Genomic DNA, 13,985 nt, shown 5'->3' with positions numbered 1-13,985 from the left:
GACAAGAATAAAGTCGAATCTGTGTTTGTAAATATGGACATATGTATGGCATGATCCAATGTACAGACCATCAAATCATTTATGAATAAAGTATATTTTTGAAATAAATAAAAAAAAAAAAAACAAGCACCAAGACGTGGCTTGGCTGGTGGTGAGAAGGGCTCTGCCTGTGAGATCCTTTATGCACGCCCGGACTCTCTGCCGCACCGCACGCTGCCCTCGAAGTGGCTGCGGGGGGGACGAGACTGTCACACACCTCCTTCTGGAATGTGCCTATGCAGAGGAAGTCTGGAGAGGAATGCAGTGGTGCTTGTCGAGGTTCGTCCCGAGCAGCGCCGTGACGCGGGACTCCGTGCTCTACGGCCTGTTCCCCGGGACTCACACCGAGACGAACATTAACTGCGCCTGGAGGATCATCAACTCGGTGAAGGACGCTCTCTGGGCGGTCCGAAACCTGTTGATCTTCCAGCTGAAGGAGTTGACCCCGACCGAGTGTTGCAGACTGGCACATTCCAAGGTCCAAGACTACGTGTTGAGGGACGCGCTGAAGCTTGGGGCAGCTGCCGCCAAGGCGCGGTGGGGAAAGACCACCGTGTAAGATCGGCCTGCCGAAAGAAGAACAGGGGGCCCATACAGACGTTTTTTTGGGCTCTGCTGATGCCTCAGCCAAATATATGTACAAGATTGAAAAATGCACAGGATTGTAAATGACATTGATAAATTCAAATCTGTGTTTGGAAATGTGGACATATGTATGGCATGATCAAATGTACAGACCATCAAATCTTTTTATGAATAAAGTATATTTTTGAAATTAAAAAAAAAAAAAAATTTGGTCCAACAAGCACCAAGACGTGGCTTGGCTGGTGGTGAGAAGGGCTCTGCCTATGAGATCCTTTATGCACGCCCGGACTCTCTGCCGCACCGCACGCTGCCCTCGAAGTGGCTGCGGGGGGGACGAGACTGTCACACACCTCCTTCTGGAATGTGCCTATGCAGAGGAAGTCTGGAGAGGAATGCAGTGGTGCTTGTCGAGGTTCGTCCCGAGCAGCGCCGTGACGCGGGACTCCGTGCTCTACGGCCTGTTCCCCGGGACTCACACCGAGACGAACATTAACTGCGCCTGGAGGATCATCAACTCGGTGAAGGACGCTCTCTGGGCGGTCCGAAACCTGTTGATCTTCCAGCTGAAGGAGTTGACCCCGACCGAGTGTTGCAGACTGGCACATTCCAAGGTCCAAGACTACGTGTTGAGGGACGCGCTGAAGCTTGGGGCAGCTGCCGCCAAGGCGCGGTGGGGAAAGACCACCGTGTAAGATCGGCCTGCCTAAAGAAGAACAGGGGGCCCATACAGACGTTTTTTTGGGCTCTGCTGATGCCTCAGCCAAATATATGTATATATACAAGATTGAAAAAATGCACAGGATTGTAAATGACATTGATAAATTCAAATCTGTGTTTGGAAATGTGGACATATGTATGGCATGATCCAATGTACAGACCATCAAATCATTTATGAATAAAGTATATTTTTGAAATAAAAAAAAAAAAAAAAATTTTTGGTCTGATGCATAAACAAAGACAGAATTGAACCTGGGTCCCTGGCGCTGTGAGGCAACAGTGCTAACCACTGAGCCACCATGCTGCCCCTGTGATCTCTGAGGGCCTCGCACACCTCAGAGGTATGACTGCCTACGTCCAAGACAGGAGAGGGTGGACGCCTGCCTCATCATCCTGGACCAGGAGCAGGCGTTTTACAGAAGGTCACACACCTACATGTGGTACGCGCTCTCCAAAATGGGCTTTGGGTGGGAATCCACAATTGTATCCGAGTGCTCCACGCCGACATCTTTAGTGCAGATTCAATCAATGAGTGTGAATCAGAAAGTTTCCGGATCAGGTCTGGCTGCCCACGCTCTCCTGCTCTGTTTGTGTGTTGTATAGAGCCCTTTGCTGAGTCCATCAGGAAGGATGCGAGCCTGAGAGGGGTGGCTATTCCAGGCAGCAGAGCCCTGCGGATCACAGCCTCCCTGTACATGGACAACGTCGCCGTGTTTTCCCTTTGCTGGATAGAGTCACACGCCGAGGTTTGTTTCTCCATTTGCTACTGTACAGGATCGAACTGCTTTAATAACCATGTGTGCGTGTCAAGATATTTTTATGAATAAAGTATATATTTGAAATAAACAAAAACCTCCTGGGTGGGTCTGTGTGAGTTGCTCTTCAGAGGGTCTCTATGTGCATTGTAGTGATTCTGTGAATCTATGACTTATGAAGGAACTGTACAATATCACCATGAGTCATGAACCTGGAAGTGATGTCATGCAACACTGCCTGCTGAATTATGGTGAAGAATCTGTAACTTTTGATTGGTCAATTGCATAGATTATGGTAATCAGAGTCTGTCAATCAATGAGCCAGGCCAGATCAGTTTTTCCAACAATCGACAGTTGTTTCAGTGTAATAGTTCAAACACAAACCAGTGTCTGTGTATATAATTTGTAATATAAAGTAAAGGATTTGCAATACCATTAATGACAAAATTGATGAGTTCAAAGCCTAAGCCCTAACTGTGATGTGTGTGTGCGCAATTGGCATGTGAATGAGAGTAGGTTGTTAGTTAAGACTATACTCTTATGGATCATTTCTATAGTTTTTTCCTAGAGAAATGGGTTCTTTAGAGTGAGGCTTCACCAACCATGAGGAGGATTTATAGTGTTCTCTTCTGAGCAGGAAGTTGGTAGTGAGTGTTGCTGTTAGCAGTTGCTCATTGCCGTTGATGATTGTTCCTTCTCTCTTGTGTAGAGAGTTGGAGGAAGAGAACCCAGTCTGAGTGGTTGGTTTATGGAATTTCCAAAGAAAGGTTCTGTCTTTGTTTATCAGTTCTGAGTCAGCTTAAATGGCAGGGCTGGACTTATGCCCTTCCTTCAAAACCACCAGTGCAGGCGTACAGTAACTCACTCAGCCTCCAGCCAAGCATCTAATCTCAATTAAGGTGTCGTGGCAGTGGGGTGCAGTGTGGAACAGCTCCAGAAGGAAACAACATCAGGCAACACGTCCCTCGCAAAGTTGTGCGTGATGTTCTCCCCGTGTCAGCGTGGGATTCCTCCGGGTGCCCTGGTTTCCTCCCACGATCCAAAAATGTGCAGCTTAGGTGAATTGGCCATGCTAAATTGGCCATAGTGATCAGGGATGTGCAAGTTAGATGCATTAGTCAGGGGCAAATATAGGGTAGGGCAACAGGTCTGTATGGGTCGCTCTTCGCCGGGTCATTGTTGGGCCGAAGGGCCTGTTTCCTCACTGGAGGGATTCTAATTTTAATTCTACAAAGAGCCTCGCCCTTTGCCTCCGCAATAATCTTTTGCTCCAGAGTCCACCTTGTGGAACAGGATAAGCTGTGTTTGTGTTTCTTCTTCCAGCGAGTGCACCAGCAGCCTGACGGTGAAAGATGGCTCAGTCATATCATCTCAGTCTGACACCCTGAGGATCAGCAAATCGTTTTATACCAGACTGTATGATATACAGCCCACAGGCAGCGCAGCCTCCCAGTCCTTCCTGTTCTCGAACACGGAGAGATCTTAGACACAGCAGGGGCTAGGGGCTGGATGAGCCGTTATCTCTGGATGAGTTGACCGAGGCCCTCGAGCCCTCCGAAAAGAATGAAACTGCCGAAAGCGACAGTTGCATTCGGACCTGTGCGACTTCAGGACTGCTGGAGGCGTACGCTTCTGTCAGTTACCATGTGCAAATTCACGGGGAAAGGTGCTATCACTCTCACCCATAAGCAGGAGGGGGAGAGGACGGAAATGACAAATTGGCAACCAATTTCACTTCTGCATGCTGGCTCCAAAATCCTGTCTTGAGTCATCGCCAACCGGTTCAGGTGAATTCTGGGATCGGAGATTCACCCTGATCGAACTTGTGCCGTACCGGTAAGGACAAAACCTAAAACATTACGGCGCAGTACGGACCTTTCGGCCTTTGATGTTGCGCCGACCCGTGAAACTAATCTGAGGCCCATCTAACCTGCACTATTCCATCATCAACAGGCCCTTCTGCCCAAAACGTTCCGCACCGACCCTCCGTAGTGTAACCCACCCAGACCCATTTCCCTCGGATTAATGCACCTAATATGATGGGGGAGTTAGCATGGCCAATTCACCTGACCTGACCCAGCATGCACATCTTTGCATTGTGGGAGGAAACCGGAGCACCCGGAGGAAACTCACGCAGACACGGGGAGAATGTGCAAATTCCACGCCGACAGTCACCCAAGGCTGGAATCGAACCTGGGTCCCTGGCGCTGTGAGGCAACAGTGCTAACCACTGAGCCACCATGCTGCCCCTGTGACCTCTGAGGGCCTCGCACACCTCAGAGGTATGACCGCCTACGTCCAAGACAGGAGAGGGTGGACGCCTGCCTCATCATCCTGGACCAGGAGCAGGCGTTTTACAGAAGGTCACACACCTACATGTGGTACGCGCCGAGGTTTGTTTCTCCATTTGCTACTGTACCGGATCGAACTGCTTTAATAACCATGTGTGCGTGTCAAGATATTTTTATGAATAAAGTATATATTTGAAATAAACAAAAACCTCCAAGGTGGGTCTGTGTGAGTTGCTCTTCAGAGGGTCTCTATGTGCATTGTAGTGATTCTGTGAATCTATGACTTATGAAGGAACTGTACAATATCACCATGAGTCATGAACCTGGAAGTGATGTCATGCAACACTGCCTGCTGAATTATGGTGAAGAATCTGGTCACGGGCAGACGGGTCTATCCGCTCAAGGATAGATTACCTGTTTGTGTCCCGAACGCTCTCGGTCAGATCCACCGACGTCAAGCCGGTGTTCTTCTCTGACCACTGCCTCCTGCTGGCCGACTGTCACCTACAGGACGAACAGCGGGCGGGCAAGGGAACGTGGAAACTGAACACTAAGCTGTTGACCCCGGGAAACATCGAAGAGCTCAAGAGGGATTACGCAGGTTGGAGAACCGTGAAGCCCCTCTTTGAGTCTCCAGCGGACTGGTGGGAAACGGTAAAAGGGAACATCAAGAGGTTCTTCATCCTCAAAGGTGTCCAGGAGGCGAGAGAGAGGTGGGGAAAACTGTCCCAGTTCCAGGAAAGTATGCAGAACCTGCTCCTGCTGCAGACGATGGGGGTCGATGTCACGGAGGACCTCAAGGAGGTGAAGGGCCAGCAAGCCTCGCTCTTTGCCTCGGAGGCCTCCAGGATAATCTTCCGGTCCAGGGTCCACTCGGTGGAGCAGGACGAGACGTGCTCACGTTTCTTCTTCCAGAAGGTGCACAAAGAGAGGTCCGTGCTCAGCAGCCTGAAGAAAGAAGATGACTCGGTAACGTCATCTCAGGCTGACGTCATGAGGATCAATAAATACTTCTACGCCAGCCTGTATGACTCGAAACCAATCGACAGCGCGGCCTCCCAGTCGTTCCTGTTCTCTATCACGGAGGTCCTAGATGACGAAACACGAGAGAGGCTGGACCAGCCGCTATCTCTGGATGAGCTGACCAAGGCCCTCGAGTCCTTCGAAAAGAATAAAACTCCCGGAAGCGACGGCTTACCGGTCGAGATTTATTCCACTCTGTGGGACTTAATCGGCCAGGACCTGCTGGAGGTGTATGTCAGTATGCTCCGGGCAGGTACCATGAGTGAATCCATGAGGAAAGGCATCATCACCCTCGTCTACAAGCGGAAGGGGGAGAGGGAGGAAATTAGAAATTGGAGACCGATCTCACTGTTAAATGCAGACGACAAAATCTTGTCAAAGGTCATCGCCAACCGGGTCAGGTCTGCTCTGGGATCGGTGATCCACCCGGACCAAACCTGTGCTGTACCAGGCAGGAAGATCGCTGAGAGTCTCGCACTCCTCAGGGATACGATCGCCTACGTGCAGGACAGGGGGGTGGACACCTGCCTCATCAGCCTGGACCAGGAGAAAGCCTTTGACAGGATATCGCATACATATATGAGGGATGTCCTCTCCAAAATGGGCTTTGGGGAGGGAATCGGAAATTGGATCAGACTGCTCTACACCAACATTGTCCGTGCAGTCTCAATCAATGGGTGGGAAACAGATAGCTTCCCTGTAAGATCTGGAGTCAGGCAGGGCTGCCCCCTCTCTCCTGCCTTGTTTGTGTGCTGCATAGAGCCATTTGCCGAGTCCATCAGGAAGGATGCGAGCCTGAGAGGGGTGACTATTCCTGGCAGCGGGGGCCTGCAGGTTAAGGCCTCCCTGTACATGGATGACATCGCTGTTTTCTGCTCAGATCCGCTGTCCGTGCACAGACTCGTGTGCATCTGTGACCAGTTCGAACGGGCCTCGGGGGCCAAGGTCAACCGAGGCAAGAGCGAGGCCATGCTCTTCGGGAACTGGGCCGACCAATCCTCTATCCCCTTCACCGTCAGGACTGACCACCTGAAGGTGCTGGGTATTTGGTTCGGGGGGGCTGGGGCGTGCGCCAAGACCTGGGAGGAGCGGATCAGGAAGATGAGACAGAAACTAGGCAGATGGGGGCAACGGTCGCTCTCCATCGCGGGATAAAACCTGGTTATCAGGTGTGAGGTACTCTCAGTATTGCTATATGTGGCACAGGTCTGGCCTATCCCCAGGACCTGTGCCGCTGCAGTCACCCGGGCCATCTTCCAATTCATTTGGGGATCAAAGATGGACCGGGTCCGAAGAGACTCAATGTACAAAGATCGGTGCAATGGGGGAAAACACACGCCCAATGCCACCCTCACCCTGATGGCCACCTTTGTGTGTGGCTGCATCAAGCTGTGCGTGGATCCCCGGTACGCAAACACCAAGTGTCACTACGTACTGAGGTTCTACCTGTCCCCAGTGTTGCGAAGGATGGGCCTGGCCTCGCTGCCGCGGAACGCTCCGAGTAGTTGGACCGTTCCCTATCACCTGTCCTTCGTGGAGAAATTTATGAGGAAAAACACCTTTGACCACAAGTCCATCAGGAAGTGGTCAGCACGTAGTATCCTTGAGACCCTTCGGGAAAAGGAGAGGGCGGATCATATCGAGCGGTTCCCTGAGCAGACTGTCAAAGCCATTTGGCAGAATGCCTCATCGTCAGAACTTTCCAACAAGCACCAAGACGTGGCTTGGCTGGTGGTGAGAAGGGCTCTGCCTGTGAGATCCTTCATGCACACCGGGACTCTCTGCCGCACTGCACACTGCCCTCGAAGTGGCTGCGGGGGGGGACGAGACTGTCACACACCTCCTTCTGGAATGTGTCTATGCAGAGGAAGTCTGGAGAGGAATGCAGTGGTGTTTGTCGAGGTTTGTCCCGAGCAGCGCCGTGACGCGGGACTCCATGCTCTACGGCCTGTTCCCCAGGACTCACACCGAGACGAACATTAACTGCGCCTAGAGGATCATCAACTCAGTGAAGGATGCTCTCTGGGCGGTCCGAAACCTGTTGATCTTCCAGCTGAAGGAGTTGACCCCAACCGAGTGTTGCAGACTGGCACATTCCAAGGTCCAAGACTACGTGTTAAGGGATGCACTGAAGTTTGGAGCAGCTGCCGCCAAGGCGCGGTGGGAAAAGACCACCGTGTAAGATCGGCCTGCCTAAAGAAGAACAGGGGGCCCATGCGGACGTTTTTTTGGGCTCTGCTGATGCCTCAGCCAAATATATGCATAAGATTGAAAAATGCACAGACCTGTATATGACAATGATAAATTCGAATCTGTGTTTGTAAATGTGGACATATGTATGGCATGACCAAATGTACAGACCATCAAATCATTTTATGTATAAAGTATATTTTTGATTCACCCCGACCAAACCTGTGCTGTGCTGGGGAGGAAGATCGCTGAGAGTCTCGCACTCCTCAGGGATACGATCGCCTACGCGCAGGACAGAAGGTTGGACACCTGCCTGATCAGCCTGGACCAGGAGAAAGCCTTTGACAGGATATCACACAGATATATGAGAGATGTTCTCTCCAAAATGGGCTTTGGGGAGGGAATCTGCAATTGGATCAGACTGCTCTACACCAACATTGTCAGTGCAGTCTCAGTTGATGGGTGGGAATCAGATAGCTTCCCAGTCAGATCTGGAGTCAGGCAGGGATGCCCTCTCTCTCCTGCCTTGTTTGTGTGCTGCATAGAGCCATTTGCCGAGTCCATCAGGAAGGATGCGAGCCTGAGAGGGGTGACTATTCCTGGCAGCGGGGGCCTGCAGGTTAAGGCCTCCCTGTTCATGGATGACGTCGCTGTTTTCTGCTCGGATCCGCTGTCCGTGCGCAGATTCATGTGCATCTGTGACCAGTTCGAACAGGCCTCGGGGGCCAAGGTAAACCGAGGCAAGAGCGAGGCCATGCTCTTCAGGAACTCGGTCGACCAATCCTCTATCCCCTTCACCGTCAGGACCGACCACCTGAAGCCGCTGGATATTTGGTTCGGGGGGGCTGGGGCGTGCACCAAGACCTGGAAGGAGCGGATCAGCAAAGTGAGGCAGAAACTGGACAGATGGCAGCTATGGTCGCTCTCCATCGCGGGAAAATACCTGGTCATCAGGTGTGAGGCACTGTCATTGCTATTATATGTAGCACAGGTCTGGCCTATTCCCAGAACCTGTGCTGCTGCAGTCACCCCGGCCATCTTCCAGTTTATATGGAGGTCAAAGATGGACCGGGTCTGAAGGGACTCGATGTATAAAGATGTGGGCAATGGGGGAAAAAATACACCCAATGCCACCCTCACCCTGATGGCCACCTTTGTGTGTGGCTGCATCAAGCTGTGCGTGGATCCCCGGTACGCAACACCAAGTGTCACTACATACTGAGGTTCTACCTGTCCCCGGTGTTGCGAAGGATGGGCCTGGCCTCGCTGCCGCGGAATGCTCCGAGTAGTTGGACCGTTCCCTATCACCTGTCCTTCGTGGAGAAATTTATGAGGAAAAACACCTTTGACCACAAGTCCATCAGGAAGTGGTCAGCACGTAGTATCCTTGAGACCCTTCGGGAAAAGGAGAGGGCGGACTCTGTCGAGCGGTTCCCTGAGCAGACTGTCAAAGCCATTTGGCAGAATGCCTCATCGTCAGAACTTTCCAACAAGGACCAAGACATGGCTTGGCTGGTGGTGAGAAGGGCTCTGCCTGTGAGATCCTTTATGCACGCCCGGACTCTCTGCCGCACCGCACGCTGCCCTCGAAGTGGCTGCGGGGGTGGGGGGGGAACGCAACTGTCACACATCTCCTTCTGGAATGTGCCTACGCAGAAGAAGTCTGGAGAGGAATGCAGTGGTGTTTGTCGAGGTTCATCCCGAGCAGCATCGTGATGCGGGACTCCGTGCTTTCCGGCCTGTTCCCCGGGACGCACACCGAGACGAACATCAACTGTGCCTGAAGGATCATCAACTCAGTGAAAGATACTCCTTGGCCTGCTCAAAACCTGTTGGCCTTCCAACCTTGTGCTGAGGGATGCACTAAAGCCTGGGGCAGCTGCTACCACCAAGGCACAGTGGGGAAAGACAGCTGTCTGAGGTCTTCTCGTGGAAGTTAATTGCTCAGTTATCAGACCTTCCTCGTGCCTCAAATGTATGTATAGTATTGAATGTGTAGAGAGGTCTTTTGTTTTCTTGGATAGAGTCAAACTTCAATGTTTGTTTGTTTCTTTGATATGCAACTGTACAGGACTGCATTTGTGACTATGTATATATACACAAAGATTTTTTTATGAATGAAGTATATTTTTGAAATGAAACAAAATATTTTGGTCGGTCAGAAGCAACGCTAATCATGAGAGCATTAGCTTGCGTGTGGAATTGGAGTTCAATTTAAAAATCTACAAATGCCCCTCAGTACCCCTTCATGTCACATCTAATTTATTTTAGGTATTGCATTTGCTGGAACCAACTTAATATTGCCCAAACTTCGAGCTGTGTTTGGATGCAGGACATTGTACTGTGAAATTAGTGGGTTGTTTTGCCCTGGTTCAGCATCCATCAAGAGGGCTGACAGCATTCAGTTTTGACCCCTGTTTGTCTGACATTTCATTTTGTTTGTACTTAATCTGGTTTCTCCACTCTCTTGAAAATATCTGCTCTGGCACATCTGTCACTACAAATCAAGGTCAGAGTGCTACGACGGATTTTTTTTCGAAAGAATCAGGCGAGTAATCCGTACCTACAAAGCTATGATTGAAGGACATGCTTTGATAGTAAATAATCACCAATTTGACATATTCACATGACAGATGGTCATCAAAGAAAACCTTAGAGATATTGTAAAGTGAATTGTCAGCCATGAGTCAGTAGTCACTGAAAGATGCAACCAAAACCATTTCCTGAGACAAATGATGAAAATGAGCAAGTCATGTGAAATAAAATAACAAAGATTGGCTGACAAAATTCAAACTCAGAAGTGTCTTTGATTACTTATTTATAGTAAACCTATTTATAGCAAAATTGCTAGAATTGATTCATTGTGCACAGTTATTCTTGATTTATGAAACGATAGGAATTTGCAAAGCTTGGTATCATTGCAATTACTCTTCAGTCTGAAATAGGAGGAAATCTTCCTTTAGTGTTCTTGAACAGATTATCTGATTTATGTTAAATGAGGTGAAACTTCGCATGAATATCATATTAAGCTAATGTTTTAAGTGTACGTAGTTTAGGAAATTAAGTGATAGAATGATTTTAACTTAAAAACACTTTGCATAACATTAATTGAAGTTGTGGGATTAGTTTTTGCTCTTGAGTGATACTTGCTCCCTTGTATTGATGGGGTCAAAAACTCAGGCAGGGAGCCATTCTAAACAAACCTAATTCAAACAATCACCCCAGACATTCAGAGATTCCCAAATAATTTGATCCTACAATCTAAGCTAAAGCCCATAAAGTAATTAAAACCACCAAAGATCACAATTAATGACAGCAAAAAGGATTGTGTTTATTTTAAAGAGTGAAAGCAGACTTTTTATATGAATCCTTTTATTCATTCATGCAGCAGTAAAAAGAACAAAGTAGCAATTGGATTTAAATGCATATAACAAATGTTGTAGACACTAAAATAAACAAATCTCTGATGGTTTCCACTCGAGTACTAAATCAAATTGGTGGGTTCAAATGCAAAGCCAAGCTATTTGTCAGAGTTTTCCCAAATTGTCTAGACTCGGAAATTGTGACTCTAAATTGAAAAGTTGAAGAAGTCACTCCATTATGTTTGAAATTAGCAAGCAAGGAACTAGGATGCTGCAATTTCTCCTCTTAATATCAGTTGTGGCATTGTAATTATTATCGAACAGCAGCAGTAACTCAGAACTTCTTGAACAAATGTAATCAAATTAAGTTGGAATGGGTTTGTGAAAGGGAGATTGAACTAAACTAGTGAGGAGATTGCTAACAAGGTGGATAAAAGAGGGTCTATGGATGTTGGTTCCAGTTCTGAACAGGTTGAAGTATCCAAGAGAGTGAAGCACATTGATGGAAAAATTAAATTATATCAAATGAAATGATAATTACTAATGCTGCTGAAAATCTGTATGTTCTTAGCCCAATGTAACTAAACACCTGCTTTTAAAGTTGACAATAATGAGAAGAAATATGACTCTAATTGTCTTCAAAAATGCAATAAATGAGCAAATGAAACTTTAAATTATTTTCAGAAGGTGAAGCCTTAACCAGCAAAAACTATTTGTGTGAGTTCATTTTTCAGTACAGTCTGTGTACCTACTGGTTTCATTCCACATTGAACAGTCAACAGTAATCTGGCTTTACGCAGAGAAATGCATAAGCACCCAATGAACAACAAAACATTTAAATTTAAAGGGTACAGTCCTGCATGCACATAGATAAGCCAATTTCTTTTTTGTGCAAAAATATATTTTATTCATAAAATAAATAGAAATGCATTTCAAAACAGACATTCTGGAACATGCACTAAAATACAACGTTTCTCCATTAAGCATTGTAGCAATCTCAGATGCCTCAATCTATTTGTATTACACATGATAGTTACTGTATGTATTCAGTGATAAATATACAACCTGCGGGGGGGGTTCTATAATTTACCAGCCCCTCTGCATACTATGGTTGGAAAGGTCTTAGGGGCTTTTCTCTACTGTGACTTTGCAGCGGCTGTCCTAAGCTTTAATGCTTCAGCCAAAGGAAAGCAGAAGACTGCTGTAAGTTTTATTTTGAAAGCTATTAGCAAGTCCAGTGAACTGCAGTTATATCGCTAGCCTGATTTTGGACTATCACCTTAAATAAGGCGAGAATGATTCAATGAGCAGTATGAAGCATCACTGATTTTGAGTGATACCGTTATTTATGCATAACACATTTTGTTCAACAAAATGAAGCCGCACATCAGTCGGGCATAACTCTGTTTTACGTAGAATAATTATTTGCATACTTGAACATGTAATTGAGGCTGACACTCCAGTTGAGTGTTAATTGGGTGTTAGATTGTCAGATGCTGGAGGACCTACTTGCTTTGTTAGGTGAACGTAAAACATCCCAGAGAAATATTTGAAGAAGAATACTATGGTCACCTGTTGATTTGGTTGTTACCTATCCCTCAATCAGTATCATCAATATGGATGAACTTGTTCCAACATTGTTTGTGAGGCCTTTCTGATTTTAAGTTGGCTGCCACATTAGATTACAAAGCAACATGGACTGCATCTCAAAAAGGTTTCATTGATGAAATGTGAATGTGTGCTATACAAATGCACACATTCACATTCTATCTCTTCTTTCTAAGTAGGTTTCAAATTGCACGGCAATGACAATATTCATCTCCGATCCTCCCTCCTCAGAGAATGCACCTAGTATGGTCAATCCCTGGTGTAATGATGCCAGTTTCTCATGGTTAATAAAGCCGGTGTCAGTTTTGAGTGAATATTTATCTTCCTCTGCATTTAACATTTACTGTTACTGTTACCATATACAGATCTGCTTTTCAATAAAAGCCTTCAGTGATCAGCTGGTGGACGACATGAAGAAAACCTCATGGATTGGGATATTTCTTCCCTGAAAGTTACTGAAATCATTGAACCTCTTTTTTTTAAAAAAATGTCCTTGTTGGCCATTGATGATACTCCTTCAAGATATTTGACAAAACCAACCCAGATTCCTGGTCATTCTGAGTCTCAACCCTTTACATGTCTCTACCGATGTTCCACCTTATAACAGGCTATAACACTAATAATCATTTGATTTAATTTTCTCTTTCATTTGACTTCATAATACTGATTTTACTATGAATGGAAAGTTGATGGCCTTCTTACATAAGATAAAGCTATGTCAAAAAAGGGGCGTGGTAGTCTTACTGAATTTGTTGGACAAGATTCTCTCTTTAATTTCCACATGCTCTTTACGCAGGGAAAATTAATCAGCACCTCTGAAAGCATGATATTCTGTAATTGGTGTGCTTCTGAATGAGTATAGATCAGTGAATTGTAATATACATTGTCATATATTATTGGGTCTTCCATCTCAGCTTCCTCTGAGAATAGGAGTCACATTCTATATTACCCATCTGCTAAAGGCATGGTCATCTTTGACTGAATTGTGCAGGTCAGAAGACACAGAGCAGCCCTGCACGCAGGATGAGCTGGTGAACATACCTTCATTACTCTTCCAACATGGGAGGGTACCCATTGGGAAAACCGTGAGGCCTGTAATGGTGTTGGCAGAGTTTACAATAATTGGCACAAATGCTCATGAGACCCAAAGGACAGGAAAAGAAAAACAGCTAAAATATAATTACAGGGCCAAAAGGTGACTACAGATAATAAAAAAATTCAACCTAATTAAATTTGTCCGTTCCACAAATATCCCAAATTCTCTTCATTGATAACTCCAATTGGGTCTTAAATGGTCCCTGAATCTTTGCCTGCATTATTCTTTGTTTGATTGGCCATACTACATATGTCTTTGAAGAAAATGTTAGTGATGCCAGAGCTAAATTTTCCCTTTACTAAGTCAAAACTTCCATTTT

General features: G+C 46.7%; 1 non-coding gene across 1 annotated transcript; it reads left to right on the top strand.

Moving 5' to 3' along the window:
• The first annotated feature begins 2,622 nt into the window (after positions 1-2,622).
• Positions 2,623-2,838, top strand: LOC140496119 (small nucleolar RNA U3). Its single transcript, XR_011964166.1, has one exon. It is a non-coding gene; the product is annotated as a small nucleolar RNA U3 (small nucleolar RNA).
• The last annotated feature ends 11,147 nt before the right edge of the window (positions 2,839-13,985 follow it).

Source organism: Chiloscyllium punctatum, chromosome 25 (genome assembly GCF_047496795.1).
Source record: "Chiloscyllium punctatum isolate Juve2018m chromosome 25, sChiPun1.3, whole genome shotgun sequence".
Lineage (NCBI taxonomy): Eukaryota > Metazoa > Chordata > Chondrichthyes > Orectolobiformes > Hemiscylliidae > Chiloscyllium > Chiloscyllium punctatum.
Note: the sequence above shows the minus strand (reverse complement) of the source record. Positions and strands in the feature narration are given on the sequence as shown.